The sequence below is a fragment of the Bison bison genome, unplaced genomic scaffold, assembly GCF_000754665.1.
Source record: "Bison bison bison isolate TAMUID 2011002044 unplaced genomic scaffold, Bison_UMD1.0 scf7180017864485, whole genome shotgun sequence".
NCBI lineage: Eukaryota > Metazoa > Chordata > Mammalia > Artiodactyla > Bovidae > Bison > Bison bison.
In genome coordinates, this window is record NW_011495045.1 from 8,388,322 (window position 1) to 8,398,045 (window position 9,724).

Consider the following 9,724-nt stretch of genomic DNA (forward strand, 5'->3'; position numbering starts at 1 on the left):
GTAAGGCCTCCCCAGACAGCCATTTTGCTTTTTTGCATTTCTTTTCCATGGGGATGGTCTTGATCCCTGTCTCCTGTACAATGTTACGAACCTCATTCCATAGTTCATCAGGCACTCTATCTATCAGATCTAGGCCCTTAAATCTATTTCTCACTTCCACTATATAATCATAAGGGATTTGATTTAGGTCATATCTGAATGGTCTAGTTGTTTTCCCTACTTTCTTCAATTTAAGTCTGAATTTGGCAATAAGGAGTTCATGGTCTGATCCACAGTCAGCTCCTGGTCTTGTTTTTGCTGACTGTATAGAGCTTCTCCATCTTTGGCTGCAAAGAATATAATCAGTCTGATTTTGGTGTTGACCATCTGGTGATGTCCATGTGCAGAGTCTTCTCCTGTTTTGTTGGAAGAGGGTGTTTGTTATGACCAGTGCATTTTCTTGGCAAAACTCTATTAGTCTTTGCCCTGCTTCATTCCATATTCCAAGGCAAAATTTGCCTGTTACTCCAGGTGTTTCCTGATTTCCTACTTTTGCATTCCAGTCTCCTATAATGAAAAGGATATCTTTTTTGGGTGTTAGTTCTAAAAGGTCTTGTAGGTCTTCATAGAACTGTTCAACTTCAGCTTCTCTATCATACACAAAGATAAACTTAAAATGAATTAAAGACCTAAATGTAAGACCAGAAACTATAAAATTCTTAGAGGAAAACATAGGTAGAACACTCTATGACATAAATCCCAGTAAGATCCTAAATCACCCACCTCCTAGAGTAACGGAAATAAAAGTAAAAAGTAAATAAGTGGGGCCTAATTAAACTTAAGTCTTTTGCACAGCAAAGAAAACTATAAATAAGGTAAAAAGGCAACTCTCCAAATGGGAGAAAATAATAGCAAGTGAAACAACTGACAAAGGACTAATCTCCAAAATATACAAGCAGCTCATGAAACTCAGTATCAAAAAAACAAACAACCCAATCAAAAAGTGAGCAGAAGACCTAAACAAACATTTTTCCAAAGAAGACATACAGATGATTAATAAGCAAGTAAGAGGATGCTCAACATTGCTCATTATTAGAGAAATGCAGGTCATATGATTTCTTTCACTCTACAAATATGGTTTATCATATTTATTAATGTATGTATGTTGAACCATCCTTGCATCCCTGGAATAAATTCACTTCCCTTTGATTGCTGTGAATGATCCTCTCAATGTGCTCTTGAATTTAGTTTTCTAAAATTTTGTTGAGAATTTTTTCACCTGTGTTCAACAGAAATATTGGCCTATGATTCTTGTATTGTCCTTAAATAGCTTTGGTATCAGGGTAATGCTGGCCTCCTCAAATGAGTTTGAGGGTGTCACTTCCTCTGCACATTATTTGAAGAGCTTAAAAAGGCTTGGTGTTCTCTAAATGGTGGAATTCAATCAGGGAAGACTTTTGATCCTGGGTGCAAAACTCAAGTTTGTGGTTTCTTCCTGGCTTGCAGATTCTAGCTGGCTTTCTCCACATGCTCACTAACCATCTATGAAAGCTTGCTCTAACCATCATCACTGGGAATGCGTATGAAATTTTGGCTTACGGAAGGGTGTGTGAGCGAGGCACAGAGTGCTGTGGGTGTCTGTTGGCCAACTGGGGGCATCCATGGTGGGGAATCCCCAGTGATTTGTGGTCTGGCTTCTTGCTATAGTCCACCACACAATTAGTAGGATCTGAGTCTTTTTAATGCCCTTTGAGATTCTACCTTCCACTCTCCCAGCTTCTTTCTGCATCCAGTCATTCACCTCATGACTCGGTAATCTGGATTGGGTGAGAGAGAAAGGAGACATTTGTGCACAGCTGGGGTAGCCGGGGGCTCATTCACAAGCTCTCACTCACCTAGAAAGATCTGTCTTGGCATTAAGCTCTGCAGCTTTGAGGGAAGGATGATGCAGGCAGGTGAAGTCAAACTCTTCCTTGTAGCCTCTCCGTTATGTCCAAACTCAAACTTTTTGGCTTCAGTGTTGTGTGGAACTTCTACACTTGAAACCTAGCCTTTAAAAAAGATTCTATAAATTGTGGGTGTTTGTCTAAGATAATGCTTTCCAAGGGCTCTTGGACCATGGCAGAGAGGGGCTGGAGCCAGTTTCCACAGATGGGATCAAAGTGTTTATGCCTAATACCCAATACACAGGTGGGCCAGACTCCTCCTGGGTCCTTTGGTGTATGTAGCTGAATACCACAGAGCCATAAACACACTTTTGCCCATGGATCGATGCCAATTTTTTTTGATTTTCAGGGGATGATAGCGCATAAATGAGGGATGTTTTTTTCAGTCATGATGCTGACTCTGCTAGATTTACCTGATGTTTGCTTTTAATTTTCATTTGAGGAAGTAATTTATTTAATAAACTGGTATTATGATGAACTGGCTTAGATTGGAGTATTTATGTAATTCCTATCATTTTAAAATTGGTAGGATCAATACAGTTTCATTTTTCATACAAGCATCTAAGAATTTGTTATTTTTCTAAGCAGGTTTTAATAATTCTTTATGAGAGATTACATCTCTAATGATTTGGGCCGTTACTTATAGTAATTCCTGGTGTTAAAATTGCCACAAATATTCCTTTGTCCTATTATAAGATGTAAAGTTTATAAAACTAAACCCACAAAAATCCCATATTCAAAATGACTATGATTACTGGACATGGAACAACAGACTGTTCCAAATAAGAAAAGGACTATGTCAAAGCTATATATTGTCACCAGGCTTATATAAATTATATGCAGAGTATATCATGAGAAATGCTGGGCTGGAGGAAGCACAAGCTGGAATCAAGATTGCCGGGAGAAATATCAATAACCTCAGATACGCAGATGACACCACCCTTATGGCAGACAGTGAAGAAGAACTAAAGAGCCTCTTGGTGAAAGTGAAAGAGGAGAGTGAAAAGATGGCTTAAAGCTCAACATTCAGAAAACTAAGATCATGGCATCAGGTCCAATCACTTCATGGCAAATAGATGGGAAAGCAATGGAAACAGTGATAGACTGTATTTTTTTGGGCTCCAAAATCACTGCAGATGGTGACTGCAGCCATGAAATTAAAAGACGCTTGCTCTTTGGAAGGAAACCTATGACAAGTATTAAAAAACGGAGACATTACTTTGCCAACAAAGTTCCGTCTAGTCAAGGCTATGTTTTTCCCAGTAGTCATGTATGGATGTGACAGTTGGACTGTGAGAAAGCTGCACATTGAAAAATTGATGCTTTTGACCTGTGGTGTTGGAGAAGACTCTTGAGAGTCCCTTGGACTGCAAGGAGATCCAACTAGTCCATTCTAAAGGAGATCAGTCCTGGGTGTTCATTGGAAGGACTGATGCTGAAGCTGAAACTCCAGTACTTTGGCCACCTGATGCAAAGAGCTGACTCATTTGAAAAGACCCTGATGCTGGGAAAGATTGAGGGCAGGAGGAGAAGGGGACAACAGAAGATGAGATGGTTTAATGGCATCACTGACTCAACAGACATGGGTTTGGGTGGACTCCAGGGGTTGGTAATGGACAAGTGAGTCAATTCCTAGGTAGGTTGATAAGAAGTCCAGTGGTCCCCAAGGACAGAGAGGTCTGGAATTCTCAAGGATGAGGAAAGGATAAACATATTTTTTGTCTACAGTCATTCAGTCAGTTCAGTTCAGTGGCTCAGTCGTGTCCGACTCTTTGCAACCCCATGAATTGCAGCACACCAGGCCTCCCTGTCCATCACCAACTGCCAGATAACCAAACCACATAAGACTAATTGCCAAACAACATAACATTCATTTGAGCTGTTAGTTCCTTGTGAGTGTTATCTAAATGTGACATTTAAAAGTATTGATCACCTCCATTGATTTATGTTTATACAATTGATCTGTCATGGTTTTTACATGACAGGAATGGAAGGCACAAGTGGAAATTCCTGATTATCAGGATTTCCTGTACTGATCTCTGGGTCTCTCACACCAGCTATTTTTCTCATATGATAAAAAGGCCCTGGTTCTCTTGTCACCAAAAAGGCCAGGAACAGAGTCCCTCTATCTCCTGAGCTCTTCAATGTTCATTTGATCATCTCAGAACAAACACTGACCATTTGTCTACCCTACCATATGCCAAAATGCCATCTGTCCTACTAACTGGAAGTTAGGAAAGAATGGGAAATTACTTCAAGACCTAATATAATCTTTCTTATGTTGGTTATATGGAGGACATTCCTTTGAGGCAAGAGATATGCATAAGATCATCTTGCTGCTGCTGCTGCTGCTGCTAAGTCGCTTCCGTCGTGTCCGACTCTGTGCGACCCCATAGACGGCTCAGGCTCCCCCGTCCCTGGGATTCTCCAGGCAAAAACACTGGAATGGGTTGCCATTTCCTTCTCCAATGCACGAAAGTGAAAAGTGAAAAGTGAAAATGAAGTCGCTCAGTCGTGTCTGACTCTTCGCGACGCCGTGGACTGCAGCCTACCAGGCTCCTCTGCCCATGGGATTTTCCAGGCAAGAGTAAGGTATTTTATTTCATTAAAAATTCAGCACTTTGCATATTCTTATTTATTTAATCATGGCCAACCTCATTCCAAAATGAATTAAGGCAGCTGATCTTTCAGCAGGGTAGGCATAGCAAAGTGATGCTTTCGGTTTCTAAACCCTCAGAATGCCTTGGATCCTATTTAAGTAACCCTAGAAAGTCTACAGCTACCTACCTCCTCAAATACAAAATATTGCTCCTTCCAGGGGACCCTTAATGTTCAAGCTTATACAAATGGAAGAATGATCTTTTGACTAATATTGCTTAAGTGAATTTGCTCTTAATTCTAGTTCTAATTCTAGTTCTAGCCAGGTGCTAGAACTAGGTTATTTTCTTAATAAATCTCTGTGTTGTTATTCCTTAGTGATTCTCAGTGGTTTTCAAGAAGTCTAACTTGGCATACAATTGCACTGAAAATGTTTCACAGATGTACCTTCAGTTTCTGATTGATTATAATGTATTTGTTTCTATCAATACAGCTAAGTATAATAATATCTCCTCGTTAGAATGGGGGTACGTGGGCTAATGTGACTCAGTGGTAAAGAAGCCATCTGCCAATTCAGGAGACATGGGTTCAATCCCTAAGTTGGGAAGATCCCCTGGAGGAGGAAGTGGCAATCCACTCCAATATTCTTGCCTGGAAAATCCCATGGACAGAGGAGCCTGGTGGGCTACAGTCCATAGGGTAGCAAAGAGTCAGACATGACTGAGCACACATGCATGCAGGGTAAGAAAAAATCAAGATGGGACAAAAGGAAGATGGCTTTTTAAAAAGAAAAGAACTTTGTATTGTGCATACATATGCAAGAAATGGAGACAGATGGAAGATTAAGTACTTTCTAATAGGAAGCTGAAGGCAAAGAAAGTGACAAGTACACTCACTGAGGATACTTTTAAGCATGCCGAGGAACACTGCAAAAATGGTCATGTTGTTGGAGTTGATGTCTCATTAGTGTTTTGGATCTTTCAGTTCAGTTCAGTTTCTCAGTCCTGTCCGACTCTTTGTGACCCCGTAGACTGCAGCATGCCAGGCCTCCCTATCTATCACCAACTCCAAAGCTTGCTCAAACTCCTGTCCATCAAGTCGGTGATGCCATCCAACAAACTTATCCTCTGTCATCCCCTTCTCCTCCTGCCCTCAATCTTTCCCAGCATCAGGGTCTTTTCCAATGAGTAAGTTCTTTGCAATGGTACCCCACTCCAGTCTCCTGCCTGGAAAATCCCATGGACGGAGGAGCCTGGTAGGATGCAGTCCATGGGGTCGCTACGAATCGGACACGACTGCGCGACTTCACTTTCACTTTTCACTTTCATGCATTGGAGAAGGAAATGGTAACCCACTCCAGTGTTCTTGCCTGGAGAATCCCAGGGACGGGTGGGCTGCCATCTCTGGGGTCACAGAGTCGGACACGACTGAAGCGACTTAGCAGTAGCAGCAAGTTCTTTGCATCAGGTGCCCAAAGTATTGGAGTTTCAGCTTCAGTATCAGTCCTTCCAGTGAATATTCAGGACTAATTTCCTTTAGGATTGACTGATTTGATCTCCTTGTAGTCCAAGGAATTCTCAAGCATCTTCTCCAATACCACAGTTCAAAAGCATCAGTTCTTTGATGCTCAGCTTTCTTTATCGGATCTTTGGATCTTTAAGTCTCTGTAAGCTTAGGATGCAGAAGTGAGTTGTAGGGATGAACTATATCTTAAGATTTCATGTCATCAATCATATATGCCCCTGAATAACTGCCCTGTTAAAATATATGACAAAAGAGTTACTTCAAGCACAAAAATATTTTATATTCCTAGCTGTAGTATCTGTTTTGAAACCTTGGGTTTGAAGTAATATTGGGGCAAAAATCCTCAGGAGTACCTCCTTTCCATGAAACATGAAATTAAGCAATGTTAACCAGCCAGCCTGCCACTTTTATTCTCCTATCCCTTATATTTATAATCAAAGGAACCTGCAAGGAAAACAACACATGTACATAAGCAGACTCAAAACTTTCAAGATCACCCTCCCCAATGAACAGATTTAGCTGCAGGCATTCATTAAAATACACTCTATCTCTTGGCACTTAGGATATATTATCTCCAGATTTACCTATTTAAATGCTCACTCAATCTTACCTGTTTCTCAATATAAACTTCCCATTTCAAATCTAGTTCTTTCTCTCCTTCTGCCCTTTGGACTTAATGCCTAAATCAAGCCTTGCTTTCCAGAGTCTTGGCATGGACTGAGACTTACATTGCTCCTTCCTGAAAACAGCTTCTTCTTCTAGGGTCTTTAGGTCAAGTAAGAACTTTAGGATCTCCACCCTTTTCAGAGGGAGGGAAAGAAGATTAAACAATTTTAATTTCCAAATATTACTCATCTAGGAGAGGAAGAGAGGAGAGAGTTCTGGAGAAGACAGAGAAGACTCATATGTATGATGAAATCCATCGTTACATTTGTATATTTTTGCTGAGTGGCATTATCCTTAAGAAAGCTTCACTAACTCCATTGTTCTCTCCATTCAAACTAGACTTTGGTCTCTCCTGATCCAAGGAAAAGATGAAAAAAGAAACAAAATATGATGTTTTAATTGAATTAGGGTTACTGGTGTCTGAGTGAAGTTTCATTTCTTTATATCTCTGATCATTTGATTTATTAGTCCTGATTCTCCCCTTCCCTGTAGACATTGCAATAGTCTCATGATGGATAGTGTATTTTGCAGCCTCTGGAAATTGAGGATAGCCTTGTGAGTTGTTTTAGCCAATGGGATATTAGTGACACAATGTGAACAGAAGCTTAAGATGTGTTTGTGTGGATGTGTTTCTGGTCATTCATTTATGTTTTTTTCACTATGAGAGCATAACTTGAGTAGCCACTGGCCCAAGGTAGAACAGACCTAGACCCCATTTGCAACTTGAAGTCAAGCCCAACTGAACCCAGACTTGATGAATCAAACTTCCACCAACCAAGAGTCATGCAAGCATATTTTTACGTAACTGAATTAAAGGTGATTTGTTCCATGCATTGTTTTGGCAATAGCAAAATGATCTACAGTCTCTGAAAAGATAAGATTGTCTAAACTGGAGAGGGGATCAGGAAATGTTGGAGACAACAACATGCTGGAGGAAAAAAAAAATAGAGATATGAATAGAAGTTTTCTACCAGCTTATTGCCTGCCTTAGGCTGATTCCATGGGAAAGGGTGGTAAATGAGAGAAGCCTCTTAAAAGTCTGGAGATCCAAGATGGAAGATGCCCATGCAGATGATTTTCAGAGTCCAGGAAGATGTCAACTCTCATTGGATAATCTCCTGAAACAGTGCTGTGTGATTGCTAGAGGAGAACTAGCTGCATACTACCCCAAGCATAAGTGGACCAGACCAGCACCCTCTAAGAGCACCGAAAATTTCCTGGCTCCACCCTTCTTCTGCAGGAGGAAGTGGAAGTTTCTTCTAAAAGCGAAATTTGGAGATCTTGCAGACTGGGTATGTAACCAGGGAATTGATAAGGACCCCCGTTAATGTCAATAAGGAATAAAAGTATGCCAGAGATGCCTTGTGTCTCAAAGGATGCCAACATGAAACTTATACCATTGCAGCATCTGCCTAGTCTCCTATAGCTTAGTATTATCTTCAAGAAGTGAATCCAAGCTACAAATGCCCTGGATCACAACACATTAGATTGATTTGGAGATATTACCAAGTCATAAAACAAATCTTAGTAAACACCCCCACACACCAGAGTGTTTTTTTTAATCAGCCTATTTCCAGCTTTTAGTGATCAAGAGAGGCTTCTTCAGTCATTTCAGGAGGTAAAAAGGATCTCTCTCATTTCCTTTAGGCTCTATAAGAAAAAGCTAGGAAAGCATACTATATTTGGAAAAGAGCCCAAAATCTGATATTAATACCATCAGGAAACCAGAAACTAAGGACTATGTTGTACTAAATATGATAGCTTCCCCTTCTATAAAGGTCCTAAGGGATTCACAAGCTATATTACGCTTAAAAATTGCTTAGGCACCAGATCACCCACATTGCAAGGCTGGAATAGATTAAACTATTTAAAACACACACACAGAATTCTTTGTAAACTTAGTTTTAAATAATATACTATTGGCAGACAGGGAAACTTCCAGAAAAGAGAGAGAGAGAAATTTTACACATACCAACTTCTTTAATCCACATACAAAAGAATCTAGGTAATGATACTGTTCCATAGATGAAATAACTGTCACCACCACTGTTCAAGTAGGAAGTAGAGAAGTAAATGTGAACCTATAAGATAAACATATGCCCAAAATAGACACAGATCCTTTTTTACTTCATAATTTTGAAATTCCTTATTGTCGATCCTGATGTTGTTTTTTAACACCTGAAATTTTATTCCTTTACAAGTCTCATTGCTTTTTAGGTCTTGATGATATGGAAATAAAATTAATTCATCTGTAACATGGCATTTTGTTTGTCATAATCTTGCATGTGAATCTACAGATAGATACGTACTAAGTATTTTCAATTACTTTGAAAAGGCACTTAAGCGTGCTCCCAAACTCTGTCACATCTTTAAATCAATAGATAAAGAACTTTAAAATATTTAAAAAATTTAAAGTTAAAAAAATTAAATTTTTAAATTTAATTTAAAAATTTAGAATCTTTAAATGTACAAAATGGAGCTTTTAGCCTATATTTTATATCAAAACAAATTAAATATACCACATATTTGATTAATATTCTTCCAACTATTTTAATATAATGTAGAAGTAAGCATGTGTAAATGATAATCTTTATGTACAGTTTTAAAGAAAAATGGCAGGTTGAAAATATGGATTATCATTTAAAAATTAGCTATTAATTAGCTAGAAACAATCACAAATTTTATTTTGGCTCTTTTTAATCATAATTTGTATGACCAACTTTTAGCTAAATATACAACTGTTTCATATTATGAACCTTATCATACGAAAACAGCACTATTGATACAGTACCCTACTGTCAATCAGATTAGTAAGAAGTAATAGAACACTTTTAGTACCTTTGACATTCAACTCTGTCCTTCAACTCAAATATAATTATCTTATTTGCAATCATTCATACAGGGCTTACCAATTTCCAAGTACCATACGAAATGTGTTTTGGATAGTGATGTTAAAATCTCATGACTATCTTGATGTGCTGGTTACTGATATATTATTTCCATTTCACAGT